Raw genomic sequence first — 16998 nt, 5'->3', positions numbered from 1 at the left:
GAAGATAAATCTAAGGACATTGAAAGAATGAAGAGTAATAAAATGAACAATAAAACCAAATAATGGAAAAGGGGAGTCAAAACAAGAGAAAATGAAAGGAGTAGTCAGGAAGAAACAATATCCATATAGTAAGAATTTAAGGAACAAGGTCTAGAAAATGGGGGAAATTATTAGCAAAAATATAAAACAAAATAAAAAATTTAAAAAACCCCAGAAATTAAAACAAATTTCTCAGACTGAAGTTGTCAGATCGAAAGGGGCCACTTATTAGAGATTAATGACTAAAAAATGTTATGCTTGCCAGAGAAATTGAGATACGAGAAGGACCAAGAGGAAGAAAAGAATGAAAATGAAGAGAAGGTAAAGTAGAAGAAAACACTCAAAACCAAGGATGGAGAATTAGAATGTTTTCAGACTTAGCAGTAATACCAGAAGCCAGAAGACAGTGGGTCAAGGCTTTCAAAATTCTGAGGGAAAGTACTTTTCCACTTGGAATTCTGTATCCTGGCAAAACTTCAGTAATGTTGTGGTCCGAGCATGGGTTGGAAGAAGACTTTCCAGGCCGGAAGTATTTTAGAAAAGAGAGTTTATTGAGAAGAAAGAGCAGAGTTAGTGAGGGGCGCTGCAAATACAGTGGGCCAACTTCCTGATAGACCAGGGAGAGCCGACCTCCTTTATGGGCTAGTGGCCAACTTTTATAGCCTCAAGATAAAGAAAATTCCTGCTGGCAGGATGGCATTAGGTGATTGGTCAGGATGCTACAAGGTTACTACATGGTGATTATTTTACCTAATATGGAGTTGGGGGGCTGTCCAGTTTAGATTAGGAGAGCGCATGGCAACAGTTGCTATGGGGGCTTGGTTAATTCCAGAATTTTTGTCCTGTGTCCTTGATGTAGGGCTCCACAAGTAAGAAGATAGAAAGATATTTACAGATATTAAAAAGTTGCAAAAATGCACAGTTTTCAGGAGGCTGCTGGGAGATGTGTTTTACCAAAACTAGGGAGTGAGTGAAGACAGAATACAACTCAGGGGAGGGAATGGGAATTCCCAAGGTTACGGTCAAAGCAGATTCTGGGACAAAAGCAAGAAGGGAGTGCAAGAAGGGAGGTCTGCCTCTGGAAAAAGATGAAATCAACGTTCCCTGATGTGGTTGAATATATGGAGAGGAAGTTTCCGCTTCTGGGCAGAAAACAAATAAAGAAATAATGGCTGAAATTATTGCAACTATGACAAAAATTATAAAACCACGGATTCATAAAACAAATCTGAAGTATGATTACTTAAAAGACTGCACTGGAACTTGTAATAATCAAATTTCTGAAAATCAATAAGATAAACTTATGTAGCTATAAGATGCATTACATACAGAGGAAAAAACAATTTTAATCAGAAGACAATGGGACAACTGTTTTAGAGTGCTTTGAACAATTGTCAATATACTATTTCATTTCTTGTAAAAATATCTCACAAAAAGGAAGCCATGATAAAAACATTTTTATACAAACAAAACCTATGAGCATTTATTGCCAGCAGACTACATTTTTTAAAAAGTTAAAGTTCTTCAACAAAAAGAAATGATGTCTTCTGAGAACTTAGATTTATATGAAGAAATAAAGAGAGCAAAAATGGTAAATATGTAGGTAAATATAAATGACCTTAATTTTTAAAATATAAATTATTGTTTAAGGCAAAAAAAATAATAGTCGTGGAACTTGTAAGAAATGTAGAAGTGAAATTAATGGCAATAATATGACAAAGATTGGAAAGGGACGGTGGAAATATACTGTAATAAGATTCTTGCGCTTTACATATTATTTGAATGAAGAGTTTGATAGAGATTTATGTTATAAAACAGAATGACCATGATATCTAAGATAAAACAGAAGACAAAATGGTATACTAAAAATATTTACTTAATCTGAAAAAAGGCAGAAAAAGAACAAAAAACAAATAGGACAAGTAGAAAACAACAAGATAGTAAACTTAAACTTAAACCATATCAATGACTCTGTGAATTATATGAATTGACTAAATTCAGTATTGAATGGTAGGGGTCTTCATACTGGATAAGTAAAAGAAAGACCAAATGAAGTACTATCCACAGAAATTTCACTCAAAAGGAAAACGTACAATTAGGTTAAAAGTAAGAGGATGGAAAAAGATATACTGTGTGCACACTAGTCATACAAAAGCTGGAATGGCCATATGAAATAGATAAAGAAGACCTCAAAGGCAGGAACTTTTAACAGAGATAAAGAGAAATATTTTATATTTATTAAAGGATTAATTCATGAAGAAGACATAACTCTCCTAAGTGTGTATGCACCTTATAATAAAATCTCAAAATTTATGAAGTATGAAACAACAGAACAGAAAGGAAACATAAAAAGGTGCAATTATTGTTAGAAATTTCAGTATTTCTCAGTCAATAGAACAAATAGAAAGAAAATCATTCAGGTTATTAAAAACTTGAACTCATTTTCATCAATTAGATCAACTGACATATGGAACATTACACTCAACTGCAGAATACACGTTCTTTTCTAGTGCATATGGAACATTCACAAAGATGGACCATGTGCTGGGCCATAAAAGCAATGACAGAAAAGATAAAAGAATTAAAAAACATGCAGAGTATGTTCTCTGATCATAATAGAATTTAATAAGAAACCAATACTAAAACTATAGCAGGAAAATACCCACATATTAAAAAATTAGATTATACATTTTTAACCCGTGGGTAAAATATGAAATAACAAGGAGAATTAGAAATATTTGAATTGTGATGAAAAATGCAACATTTCAAAATTTGTAGGATGCAGCTCAAGTAGTGCCTAAAGAGGGATTCATAGTTTTAAATTCTTGTATTAGAAAAGAAGTTTAAAAATTGAATAGCAAAGAGGAAGTGGAGACAATTACAGTCTTTAGAAGTGCTTTCTGTAAGTGGGAGCAGAGAAATAAGGCAGCAACTGATGGGTAATATTTGCCCATTTGTTTAAGTGGGAAAATTTTTTTCCATTTCTTTTTTTTTTTAATTTATTTTTTATCGACGTATAGTTGAATTACAATGTTGTGTTCATTACTGCTGTACAGCAAAGTGATTCAGTTATACATATATATAGATTGTTTTTCATATTCTTTTCCATTATGGTTTATCACAGGATATTGAATACAGTTCCCTGTGCTCTACAATAGGACCTTGTGGTTTATCCATCCTATACATAATAGTTTGCATCTGCTAATCCCAAACTCCCAATCCTTCCCTCTCCCACCCCCTTCCCCTTGGCAACCACCAATCTATTCTCTACGTCCCTGATTCTGTTTCTGTTTCACAGACAGATTCATTTGTGTCATATTTTTTATTCCTAAGTAGGAAAATTTTTAGCAAGTCTTATATGCTAAAGGAAGTGACCTACCAGAGAGAGTAAAATGAATGATGCAGGAGAAGGAAAATTGGAAGATTTTCCTTTGATAAATAAATGAGTAAAATGCTCATGTATTTTGAAAACTGGGAAGACAAGCTATATAGATCCAGAGACAAGTATATGGTCAAATATGATATGAGAGAGCTATGGAAGTCCTTCTCTTACCGTTTCTATGTTGGTTATTATTATTATTTATTTATTTTGGCGGTATGCTGGCCTCTCACTGTTGTGGCCTCTCCCGTTGCGGAGCACAGGCTACGGACATGCAGGCTCAGCAGCCATGGCTCACGGGCCCAGTCGCTTCGCGGCATGTGGGATCTTCCCGGACCAGGGCATGAACCCGTGTCCCCTGCATCGGCAGGCAAACTCTCAACCACTGCGCCACCAGGGAAGCTCGGTTTTTATTATTATTATTATTTTTATAGCAGTTGAAATCGTCAGATGGTAGAGGTTTGAGGTGAGAGAAGAAGATATGAAATAGTTCTCTAAAACAGTGGGAGAGGGGATGGACTGGACAGATGTGGAATTCCTGGACAATACTCACCTCCTGGATGATATTATGGACTATGAATTTAAAGAAGGACCTATTTATCATCTATTTGTGTTTACGCCCAACCAACCGTTCTTTGTTCTTTGCAGTAGATGGATCGTTGGATTCATCAAGGTTGTAATTTTGCCTATAGAGTAGGCCTGGGTGAGGGAGGCAAGCAAACGGACTGTTTATACAAGGGTTTGGTTATTTTGGTGAAACGTTTAATGTAAGCTGATAAGAAGCAAAACGAAGATGAGGGTATAGAGGTAACAGGGAATGAAAATTGGTAGTGTCAATAGATTGAATTTGTTTATGATGTCAGACACTCATTGGAATCACCGTCCTAGACAGTGAGCTGGGAAGTAAGGGACAGTGAGAGGACGGAAGGAGGGTGTCTTATATTGTGATATGTTTTCCAAGGTTCAGACACTTTACTTTTGAACATCTTGTTCACTCAATCTATCAGTAGATGTGCTCAATTTAAAGATTTGTTCAAAGCTAAGTCTCTTCTCTGAGTCATTATAATGCAGGAAGCATAACTGATTTACCTTCTAAATAGCCTTTCTTTGCAGTGGTGAAAGAATTTGATTTTCTTAGCTGAACTAGGCATATGAATTTTTACTTAAAGTGATCTGGTTCTGAAAAAACCAATAGCGTCTGCTTTTCTCTTTTAGCTTTTTTGGCACTACTGATTTTTAGACTTCTTGCTTCTTGGGAATAAAAAGAGACAAGAGGGATTCCCTGGTGGCGCAGTGGTTGAGAGTCTGCCTGCCGATGCAGGGGACGTGGGTTCGTACCCCGGTCCGGGAAGATCCCACATGCCGCGGAGCGGCTGGACCCGTGAGCCATGGCCGCTGAGCCTGCGCGTCCAGAGCCTGTTCTCCACAACAGGAGAGGCCACAACAGTGAGAGGCCCGCATACCGCAAAAAAAAAAAAAAAAAAAAAGAGACAAGAAATACACAATAACACCCTCATTTATTAGCCATCACTAAATATCAGTTACAGGCTAGAGACTACTTATATATATTTATACATATTATGCATGTGATGTATTTCTCACGACAATCCTGCAAGGAAGTTCTTACTAGCTCCAATTGGTATATTAACAAACCAAGGCTCAGGTTAGCTATTTTATTTAATCTTCTAGGGATATAGGGTTAGTAGCTCACAGACCTTATATTTATACCCTACTCTGTGTCAAAGAAAAGCTGTACCAGACAGAGTTAAACAGGCAGGAAAGACTACTAAAGGCTGTTGCCTCGGGGAGAGAGATTGAACTCAACTCTTCTGAAGCAAAAGGCTGGAGGATTTTTACCCTCTGGGGTGAGCTAGTGGAAAAGTCCTGGGTTGGGGAGCTTGGTCAGTGTGATTAGGCCATCATTTGCTGACTGCTGTGTATGAAAGTCCAGCTGTCTTCTGGCCACAGAGACTGGAGATCAGGAAGATTTCACCTCTGAAGGTCACATTTCAAAGAGATGACCTCCAGGCCCTTGAGAAAGACTTTTCTCTCTTGTAAATCTGCTGAGAGGCTAGGAGAAGATTTACATCTCAAAGGCACAGAGAAAGAATTTATAATTGAAAGTTTTCTAAAGTAAATGCTCTAAGAAAAGGGAGGCAAGGGGCCTATAGTTTTGAAGAAACCTGTCAGAAAGTCAAGCCTGGGGAACTTTAAGGCCATCTTGGTCATCCAACTCCAAAGACTTGGTATTCTAAGTCTCAGAAAAAGTTGTATCTTAGACCATATGGTTAGCTTTCCCTTTTTTTTTAAATTAATTAATTTTATTAAAAATATTTTTTTTGCCGCGTTGGGTCTTCATTGCTGGGCGCGGGCTTTCTCTCGTTGCGGTGAGCAGGGGTTACCCTTCGCTGCGGTGCGCGGGCTTCTCATTGCGGTGGCTTCTCTTGTTGCGGAGCACGGGCTCTAGGCGCGCGGGCTTCAGTAGTTGTGGCTCACGGGCTCTAGAGTGCAGGCTCAGTAGTTGTGGCTCATGGGCTTAGTTGCTCCACAGCATGTGGGATCTTCCGGGACCAGGGCTTGAGCCCATGTCCCCTGCATTGGCAGGCGGATTCTTAACCACTGCGCCACCAGGGAAGCCCTAGCTTTCCTCTTAAATGTCAAAGATTTTTTTTTTCTGATTATTACATGCATTTTGGAATATATGGGATCTTAGAGTAGAATGCAAATAATCATTGAGCGCTCAGACAGTAATTTCCCTAGATGACCCTTTCAGAGAGCGCGAGAAAAGAACTGAAATAAAATGTGTGCAATTGCAGGGGAAGAAAAATAATCTTCCCTTAACATTCTCTCAGTACCTTCCGTGGCTGAGAACCCCTGTAATAGAAGACTGCTTAAGGAGAGAAAAACAAACCGAAGCTTAGTAAACTCACGTGTACCTGGGCGATACCTAGGAAGACTGAGTAAAACTCCCCCAAAGGGTCCAAGCCACCACCTCAAATACTATCTTCAACTAAAGACAAAAGAAAGGAGCTGGGAGAGGGGAGGCTAGCTATGGGAGGTTATCAGGAAAGGTACCGTAAGGTTGTCATGCAGATTTAAGTCTGGTGCCTTCCTTACTGATATAGAGTTTCTTGTGATTTATAGTCATCCTTCCTGGTACAAAGAGAGAGATATCCTTAAAAATGGAGATTTCCCTTTTGAATATAAATTGCCCTTACAAAAGGATAAATTCTACTCTTATTTAAGAACTCCTCCTGTGTCTGCTTTTTCTCAAAAATAATCAGCTCAAAATAATCCTTATGCTAAAGAGGCGTATTTTGGTTAGCATATTCTGCTACCGTTCACAATTTAAACTTTTTTTTTTTTTTAAGTTTGTTTTGTTTTAAGCAGATCCATTTGGGGCATTAAAACACTGTAATAGGGGCTTCCCTGGTGGCGCAGTGGTTGAGAGTCCACCTGCCATTGCAGGGGACACGGGTTCGTGCCCGGTCCGGGAAGATCCGACTATGCCGCGGAGCGGCTGGGGCCCGTGAGCCATGGCCGCTGAGCCTGTGCGTCTGGAGCCTGTGCTCCGCAACGGGAGGGGCCACAACAGTGAGAGGCCCGCGTACTGCAAAAAAACAAAACAAAACAACACTGTAGTACGTAATCATTCTATTATTTTATTCCCTAGTTAAACGTACCTTAAATTCTTTAGAGAGGTTTTGCAATTTTATTTTGCTTTTTATTCAATCTAATGGTTAACCTGTTCTCAAAAAGACCTTTCTTACCAATTCATAAAATCACAGAATTTTAAACTGTGGTTATTTGTGTTTTAATCTGTCCAGAAATACCTTTTGGTAAATTCTTGACAGATCATCACTGGACTTCAGTTACAGTCTGGAGTTGGATTTGGTGTTCAGGGTGGATTCCTCCAGAACCTGGGAGAGGATTTAAATAAGCCAGAGGCACTATGTAGGGCTTTGAATAAGTGGCTGGAACTCAGACCAACAAGCACTAGAAAACAGTATAGGATTTCAGCTCTGAGAAGCACAGTCCAAAATAGATTCTGTATAGGAAAGAGAAGGTAAACATGTGAACTGACTATAGTTGACTTGCTTCTCAGTCCCAAAATGTCCAGTAACATTCTAAGAATACGTTATATCTAGAAATTCAGACAGGCAGTCAGGTTTTTGCCAGTACATATCTGTGAGAATTAGTATACTCTCAGAAATCAAAGGTAGGATTACAATCCCTGAGAAGTCATTGTCAAGAGCAAGGGAGTACAAGTAATCTTAAAACTGGAATCCAAAATAATTTTTCAGTCTGTCAAAAAGCAAAATACAACCCAGTACATTTGAAGATCTAATTGGCTTTAATAGGTGATCCATGAATCAGGCAGCATCCCATCTAACAAGTAGAAGGGAGCTCTGAGGAGTGGTAGAAAATGGAAGGATTTTATAGAAAGGAGGATGGATCCAGGAAGTCATTACAAAAGAAAGAAAGGGATATTTGGGGCCAGGAGATCAGCAAGGGGTTTACCTTGCAGATTACCTCTTCTTCCTCTGGTGGGGTTGGAGAAGGGCCCACATGACATCTTACCTCACTGGTGCTGACCAGAAATTTCCAAACTGATTAAGATTACACTTCTGGTAAAGGTCAAAAATGCAGGTTAGGTATTAAATCTAAGGTTGGTATCATGGACTTTAGCACAAGTGATGCCATTTTGGGCCTGGGGTTTTTCTCTTTAGCAGGTCCCAGACATAATGTAAAAACTGTTCTGTTTAAACATGGCAGGGAGATAAAAGTATGCTAACAGCTCTATGAGTTTTGATACCAAGGTCCAGAATGCAAGACTAAAGCTTCTTTAATTATTCTTGCCTGTGGTGCAGATTATTTTTGAAGACCAAGTTACTGCTGAGCCTATAGGTGTTTGACTAAAACTAGATGGCCTGATCATTTGCTTTCTAATAGTTTCTTAGTCTAAAAGGCAGCAATGTATTTTAATGTTTTTGTATCTTAAGGGTTTTGGTTATATGTTTTGTTTTCAAGTATTTTATTTCAGAACATTCTGAATTACTTTTGTATTTATAATAAGTATATATCAAATTTGAAGCCTGCTTCTCCAAAGATATAAATTATAATTAACTACAATGAAATCTTGTAGTTTTTAAATTCAGTCATAAAGTTAGACCAACTAATTATAGATGATATATGTTATAGGTACTTTGTATCAGAATTGCATTTCATCCCTTACATTATAGATATCTATATATGTAATCTTACCTTATAATTTATGACAACCTAAATGTGAATAAAACAGATCTATATACTCAGGTGCTTTTGAGTCTAATCTAATGCAAACTCTTTACAAGCTTTTCTGTGTGTAAATTGTTCTCTGGGCAAGGATTATATTTAACCAGAATTTTTTATAAAACAACACATTTGAGTGTTTCTAGGAAAGATTTGTTATCCAGTCTGTGGCAAGACTTTTTACTCTCTCTTGTATAAATGTTTTGTCTTTGTTCAGTTGTCTATAAATATTTATTTTCAAATATTAAGTTTCATAATTCAGTTTTAATTTATAAATTAGTGTCATCTTACCAAAGTATCCAATAGATAAATTAGCAAAACATACTCAGAATGTAAAAAAATAAGTCTATCATTTCTAAGGGCTACAGATGTATTTTATAAATTGAAAATTGGGTTGAAAGTGACCTTTGACCTTTGACCAGACCAATGTCTTACCATTCTCTGGGTCACAGACTCTGTTTGAGACTGTAATGAAAATTACAAATTCTTATGGAGGAGAGGGAAACAATCCATGTATAAAATTTCACTTGAAATGTCTCAATTCCTTGATGGTCATTTGGAGTTCCATTAAAAAAAAATACCTGCAGTATATATAGTGATTTATTTTAGGTCCTTAACATGCCAACGATAATTTTTACATGCTTCAAATTATTAAAGTTGAATTTTATGAAGACATTTTAGTCAATTTGATTTTTAGGTGAACTGAATATAGGTGAAATGTTCTGTTTTCACAGTAGCAATGGACACTAGGGTGCCCTAAACATACCCTATGCTACCTTCCTTTATTATCATAGGTTGCTTATTCCAAAGTTGGTACAGTTGGCACTTTTACTTTTTGGTTAAAATTAAATAGAGTATCTTTTTTGAAGATTAGTTTGTCAGCAAGGAAAGTTAAAAAAATTAATATCGTCCTCTTCTTTTAGAAGAATGAATTAAAAATCTTGTTTCTGTTCCAATTTTATTACCTGTAGTAGGAAATATTTATTTTCTGTTCCTTATGTGAAATTTATGCCGTAGTGTACTGATCTTTTTCTCAATGCATCGCTCACAGGATCATAGATGTTGCTTATATCTTGGTAGGGCACTGTGCATGAATAAAATAAAGAAGGCTTCTGGGCCTTTACGATAGGTACTTCATCCCATCTATCTGCTGAACTGAAATATTTGCTAAATGCTTTCTATGTGTCTGCTGGTCTTTATATTATTTCACTGAATGCTCACAATATCCCTATGAAATAAATATTGTTTTTCTTATTCATCTGTGAAATACAAATGAAAGCTAGGTGCTAGGGTTGTGCTTAGGGTGAGTAAAATATAGACATGGCCCTTGACTTCATGGCACTCATAGTTTAGTGGGGATAAACTCGAAAAAAAATATGTGGGGTTAATGGTATGATCAGGCAGAGACAGAATACAGTGGGAACAAGTACCGTGGACTTCAGTCCGAAGAAAGGACTTCCTAGAGTGAATGACAAATGGTTCCAGGTAAATTGTTCCATGTGGGAAATCCTGGAGTCTCAGGAGGGGAGAATGCCTTCTCACTGGAATAAAGAGTCCAAAGGCTGGGGAAGTAGTTTGGGGACAGTTGAGTAAACGGTCTTGCACGTCTTGTTAAGAAGTTTGGACTTGATGCTGAGAGTAATGAAAGCCAATGTTTCAGGCATACAGCAAAGTGATTCAGTTATACATACATACATATGTATGCACATATATGTATATACACATATACATATATATATTCTTTTTCAGATTCTTTTTCATTGTAGGTTATTACAAGATAATGAATATAGTTCTCTGTGCTATGCAGTAGGTCCTTGCTGTTTATCTAGCTTATATATAATAGTGTGTATATGTTAATCCCAAACTCCTAATTTCTCTCTCCCCTCCCCCTGCTATGCCCTTTGTTAACCATAAGTTTGTTTCCTATGTCTGTGAGTCTATTTCTGTTTTGTAAATAAGTTCATTTGTATGATACTTTTAGATTGCACCTATAAGTGACGTCATATGATATTTGTCTTTCTCTGTCTGACTTACTTCACTTAGTCTGATAATATCTAGGTCCATCCATGTTGCTTCAAATGGCATTATTTCATTCATTTTTATGGCTGAGTAATACTGTATTGTGTATATATATACCACATCGTTTTTTATTGAGGTATTTATTGATTCACAATGTTGTGTTAATTTCTGCTGTACAGCAAAGTGATTCAGTTACACATATATATATATACATTCTTTTTTATATTCTTTTCCATTATGGTTTATCACAGGATATAGAATATAGTTCCCTGTGCTATATATTGCTTTGTTTATCCATTCTATATATAGTAGTTTGCATCTGCTAACCCCAAATTCCCACTATATATATATATATATATATATATATATATATATATATATATATATATATATACATATACAGACTTGATGACATAGAGAATAGACTTGTGGTTATATATAAAAAATGCCCTATCTTCCTTATACATTCATCTGTCAGTGGACATTTAGGTTGCTTCCACACCTTGGCTTTTGTAAATAGTGCTGCTGCGAACTACAGACTCTCTTCCAGAGTGCCTGTGCCATCTTGCATTCCCACCAGCAATGAATGAGACTTCTACTGCTCCACAGCCTCACCAGTATTTGGTGTTGTCACTGTTTTAGATTTTAGTCATTCTAGTAGGTGTGTTGTGGTATTTCATTGTTGTTTTAACTTGCAATTCCTAACAACATAATATGTTGAGCATCTTTCCATATGCTTGTGTGTCATCTGTGCATGCTTTTGATGAGATGTCTGTTCAGATCTTTTGCCCATTTTTAAATTGTGTCGTTTGTTTTCTTGTTATTATCTACTTCATTTATCCTATCAGTAACTTTATATTTAAAATGCATCTCTTCTTAATAGCTCATAGTTGGGTCTTACTTCTTTTGTCCTTTTGATATTCTTTATGTTTCAGTATGTTTAGTCCATTAACGTTTAATATAATCATTCTTGTGGTTGGTTGTAACTCTAAATTGTTTTCTATTTTTTCCCACTGATTTTTGTTCCCCTGTTTCCTCTTTTCTACTTTTTAAAAATTATTTGAATTTTTTTTGGAATTTGAGTTTAATATACTTATTGGCTTTTTAGAAATACCTTTTGAATATTTTTTAGTGACTGTTCTAGGGACTACAATACACTTCACTAACTTTTTATAGTCTAATTCATGTTAATATTATACCACTTTTTAAAATGAGATACTTTGCTTTTATTCCTCTTCTGCTCTCCTTTATGCTGTAATTGTCAGATGTCAGTTATCTTTATAAATTTGAAACCCCACAGACAATTCTATAAATTTTGCTTTAGACAGACATATATTTTTAAGAAATTAAGAGGAAAATAGTCTTTTCTCTTCATTCTAATGGTAACCATTTCTAATACTCTTCTTTGGTTTCTGAAGTTCTAACTTTCCCTGTTGAAGGAGTTTCTTACACTTTTCTTGTAGTATGATTTTGATGGCAGCACATTTTGTTAGATTTTATTATTGAAAAAGTCCTTTATTTCACCTCTTTGAAGGATTTTTCTCTATATATAAAATGCTGATTTCACAAGTTTTTGTTTTGTTTCCTCATCATTCTGAACTTCAGGCTATTGTTTCATTGTCACCCGGTTTCCATGATTTCGATGAGAGTCCTTGGTCTTATGACTGTTTTTCTTTGGCTGCTTTTGAGATAGTATCTTTATCTTCGGTTTTCAACAGTTTGACTACAATGTGCTTAGGTGTGGTTATCATTTTGTGTACATAAGTTGGGATTTGCTGAACTCCTTAAACTTGTAAATTTGTGTCTTTCATAAAACTGGGAGGTTTCTGACCATTATTTCTTCAGATAATTTTCTGCTTTAATTTATCTTTTGTTTCTTTCCTGGGAGTCCAATTACATTACTTAAGATGTTTTCACATTTGCTCCAAAAGTCCCTGAACTCTGTTCCTTTTTCCATTCCTATTTTCTTTGTTTTTCAAACTGGATAAATTCTATTGATCTGTGATCAAGTTCACTGACTCTTTCCTCTGTCATTTCCATTCTATCTCAAAGTCCATCCAGTGAATATTTTTCAGATATTTTAGTTTTCTATTTAATTTTTAAAGTATTTTCTAGTACTCTACTGATTTTTTTTTCTCTGTTTATTACAAGCATTATTTTCCTTTACCTCGCTGATCTTAGTTATAGGAGCTGCTTTAATCCTTGTCTGATAATTTTAACATCTAGATCATCTAGAGGCTAGCAGCTATTGGGTATTGTTTTATTTGTTTGTTTCCAATGAAAATAGGTCACATTTTTCTGCCACTTCATATATTCAGTAATTTTGCTTTGTTTTCTGTTTATAGTGCTTTGTGGCGAAGCCTTGGATTCTCTTGTATTCCTCCAAGAGTATTGATGTTCTTGTTTTAGAAAGCAGTTAATTTGATCCAACTCAGTATCACCCTTGCAGTTGGCAGTGATTCAAGTCTTAGTTCAGATTGCTTTTATTCAGCCCCATGCATGTACGGTTCAGGGGTCAGCCAATGTTGTGTAAATTTTTACACACAGTCTGTGGTTTCTCTTCTCTGCCTCTCCATATTCTGGTATTTCCCAGTCAGCCAGAGCAATGTTTAAGCAAATACCTGGGCGCCCTGTGACCTGGTCAAGTTGATACATAAAATTAACTATCACACCATATTAGGCTCGTTGTTATGTTTTGGAAGACACACACTGTTCACGTAAAGAATTCTGGTTTACTCTTCATTAACTTTCATGCAACTTAAAGTTACAAACCATTGACAACAGTTTCTTCTTTCTGCACTGTAGTCCCTCAGATCTACCTATATTTTTAATCCTCCTTTTCCTTAATAGTATTGTCAGATAAAACTTTCTGTGATGATGAAAATGCTCTATATTCTATATCTCCACTATCCAATACAGTTTTGAATTTGCTGCATGTTGCTTTGAACTCTTGACATGTAGCTAGTGTGATAAAGAATTGAATTCTTAATTTTAATTAATTTTATTAAATTTAAGTTTAAACAGTCACATTTGGCTAGTGGCTATTGCATGGACAGTGCTACAGTAGAACATATTTTTGCTTTCTTTGTTGAAATGTATTAGTTATCTGCATGTCCTCTTTGGAAAAATACCTATTCAGGTCTTCTGTCCATTTTTTATTCAGGTTGTTTGGTTTTTGATGTTGAGTGAACTGCTTATATATTTTGGATATTAACCCTTTTGGGTCATATCATTTGCAAATATTTTCTCCCTTTCTGTATATTGTCTTTTCGCTTTGCTGATGGTTTCCTTTGCTGTGCAAAATCTTTTAAGTTTAACTAGGTCCCATTTGTTTATCTTTGCTTTTATTTCCTTTGCTTTAGGAGATGGATCCAAAAAAATATTGCTACAATTTATGTCAAAGAGTACTCTGCCTATGTTTTCCTCTAGGAGTGTTATGGTTTCTGGTCTTACAGTTAGGTCTTTAATCCATTTTGAGCTTATTTTTGTGTATGGTGTTAGGAAGTGTTCTAATTTCATTCTTTTACATGTAACTGTCCAGTTTTCCCAGCACCACTTATTGAAGAGACTGTCTTTTATCCATTGTATATTCTTGTCTCCTCTGTTGTAGATTAATTGACCATACATATGTGAGTTTATTTCTGGGCTCTCTATTCTGTTCCATTGATCTATGTGTCTGTTTTTGTGCCAGTACCATACTGTTTTGATTAGCTTTGTAGTATAGTCTGAAGTCAGGGAGTGTGATTCCTCCAGTTCTATTCTTCTTTCTCAAGACAGTTTTGGACATTTGGGGTCATTTGTGTTTCCATACAAATATTAAGGTTATTTATTCTAGATATGTTAAAAATGCCATTGGTATTTTGATAAGGATTGCAGTGAATCTGTAGATTACTTTGGTGAGTATGGTCATTTTAACAATATTAATTCTTCCAGTCCAAGAACACAATATATCTTTCCATCCGTTTGTGTGGTCTTCAGTTTCTTTCATCAATGTCTTATAGTTTTCAGAGTACAGGTCTTTTACCTCCTCATCCCTAGATATTTTATTCCTTTTGATGCGATGGTAAATGGGATTATTTCCTTAATTTCTCTCCCTGAAATTTTGTTGTTAGTGTATAGAAAAGCAACAGATTTCTGTATATTAATTTTGTATCCTGCAATTTTACCAAATTCACCAATGAACGCTAGTAGTTTTCTGGTGGCATCTTTAGGATTTTCTATGTATAGTATCATGTTATCTGCAAACAGTGACAGTTTTACTTCTTCCTTTGCAATCTGGAGTTCTTTTATTTTGTTTTCTTGTCTGATTTTTGTGGCTAGAGGACATGCAGATAGCCATCAGGAACATGAAAATATGCTCAGTATCACTAATCATCAGGGAAATGCAAATCAAAACCACAATGAGATATCACCCACACCTGTCAGAATAGCTGTTATCAAAGAGAACAAAAATAATAAATGTTGGTGAGGATGTGGAAAAAAGGGAATGCTCGTATACTCTTGGTGGGAAAGTAAATTGGTGCAGCCACTGTGGAAAACAGTATGGAAGTTTCTCAAAAAACTAAAAATAGAACTACCGTATGACCCAGCAGTTCCACTCCTGCTTATGTATCTGAAAAAAAAACTAAAACACTAATTCAAAATGATACATGCACCCCACTGTTCATAGGAGCATTATTTACAATTGCAAAGATATAGAAGCAACCTAAGTGTCCATCAACAGATGAAAAGATAAAGAAGATGTGGTACATATATACGATGGAATATTACTCAGCCATAAAAAATAATGAAAATTTGCCATTTGCAGCAACATGGATGGACTTGGAGGGTATTATACTCAGTGAAATAAGTCAGACAAAGACAAATGCTGTATGGTATCATTATATGTGGAATCTAAATAATACAACAAACTAGTGAATATAACAAAAAAGAAACAGACTACCATTTATTGAGAACAAACCTAGTGGTTACCAGTGGGGAGAGGGGGAGAGGGAGGGCAATATTGGGGTAGGGGATTAAGAGGTACAAACTATTATGTACAGATAAGCTGTACAACACAGGGAATATAGCCAATGTTTTATAATAACTATAGATGGAGTATAACCTTTAAAAATTGTGAATCACTATATTGCACGCCTGTAACTTATATAATGTTGTATATCAACTATACTTTGATAAAAAAGTAAATAAATAAAATAAATGTAGCTGAGTAGCAAATTTCTCCAATACAGTTGTCCCTTTGTATCTGAGGGTTTTGCATCCTCAGATTCAACCAACTGTGGATCAAAAATATTTGAAAAAAAATGCCAGAAATTTTCAAACAGTAAAATTTGAATTTACTGCCTGCCAGCAACTATTAACATCATATTTACATTGTATTAAATATTATAATAATCTAGAGATGATTCAAAGTATATGGGAGGAGGTACATAGGTTATATGCAAATACTATGCCATTTTATTTTTTTAATAAATTTATTTATTGTATTTATTTATTTTTGGCTGCGTTGGGTCTGTTGCTGCCTGCGGGCTGTCTCTAGTTGCGGTGAGCAGGGGTTACTCTTCATTGCGGTGCGCAGGCTTCTCATTGTGGTGCCTTCTCTTGTTGCAGAGCACGGGCTCTAGGCAAATGGGCTTCAGTAGTTGTGGCACATGGGCTCAGTAGTTGTGGCTCGCAGGCTTAGTTGCTCCGCAGCCTGTGGGATCTTCCCAGAACAGGGATTGAACCTGTGTCCCCTGCATTGGCAGGCAGATTCTTAAGCACTGTGCCGTCAGGGAAGCCCCCAGTACTATGCCATTTTATATGAGGGACTTGAGCATCCTTGTATTTTATTGTCCACGGAGAGTCCGGGAAACTGAGGGACAGCTGTAATTTGCTTTGATTTATTCAGTTAATTAAGTAATAATTTATAGGGTGACACTATGTGTAAAATTTCATGGTAAGTATGATTTTCACTGTCGTTCTCAGTCTTAGCATCTTTTTTAAAAGATCTTTTTTCTGTTATTTTTTTAATATCTGAACGTTATTGGTCTTCCAACACACACACACAGTCAAAATCCTTTTATCTTTACTGTCATATAAAAAGTAAACTAATGTGTTCTCCTCACAAATAGTCACTGCAGTCATTCCCCTTTTACCAGTCTTTCTAATTATGTTAAAATTATTTTATGTCCATATTTTTTTTCCATGGAAACTGTTATTACAAACTAACAGTTGTGCTGCATTTCTGAAGGTTTCTGCCCCTCCAGTATTTTCTGGGAAAATTACTT

General features: G+C 35.9%; 1 protein-coding gene across 25 annotated transcripts in view; it reads left to right on the top strand.

Moving 5' to 3' along the window:
* Positions 1-16998, top strand: part of KCNT2 (potassium sodium-activated channel subfamily T member 2) — a 372254-nt gene that overhangs the window by 200386 nt on the left and 154870 nt on the right. The window lies entirely within an intron of this gene.

Source organism: Pseudorca crassidens, chromosome 2 (genome assembly GCF_039906515.1).
Source record: "Pseudorca crassidens isolate mPseCra1 chromosome 2, mPseCra1.hap1, whole genome shotgun sequence".
Classification (NCBI taxonomy): Eukaryota; Metazoa; Chordata; class Mammalia; order Artiodactyla; family Delphinidae; genus Pseudorca; species Pseudorca crassidens.
The sequence above is the reverse complement of the archived record's forward strand: the minus strand, read 5'-3'. Positions and strand labels throughout refer to the sequence as shown.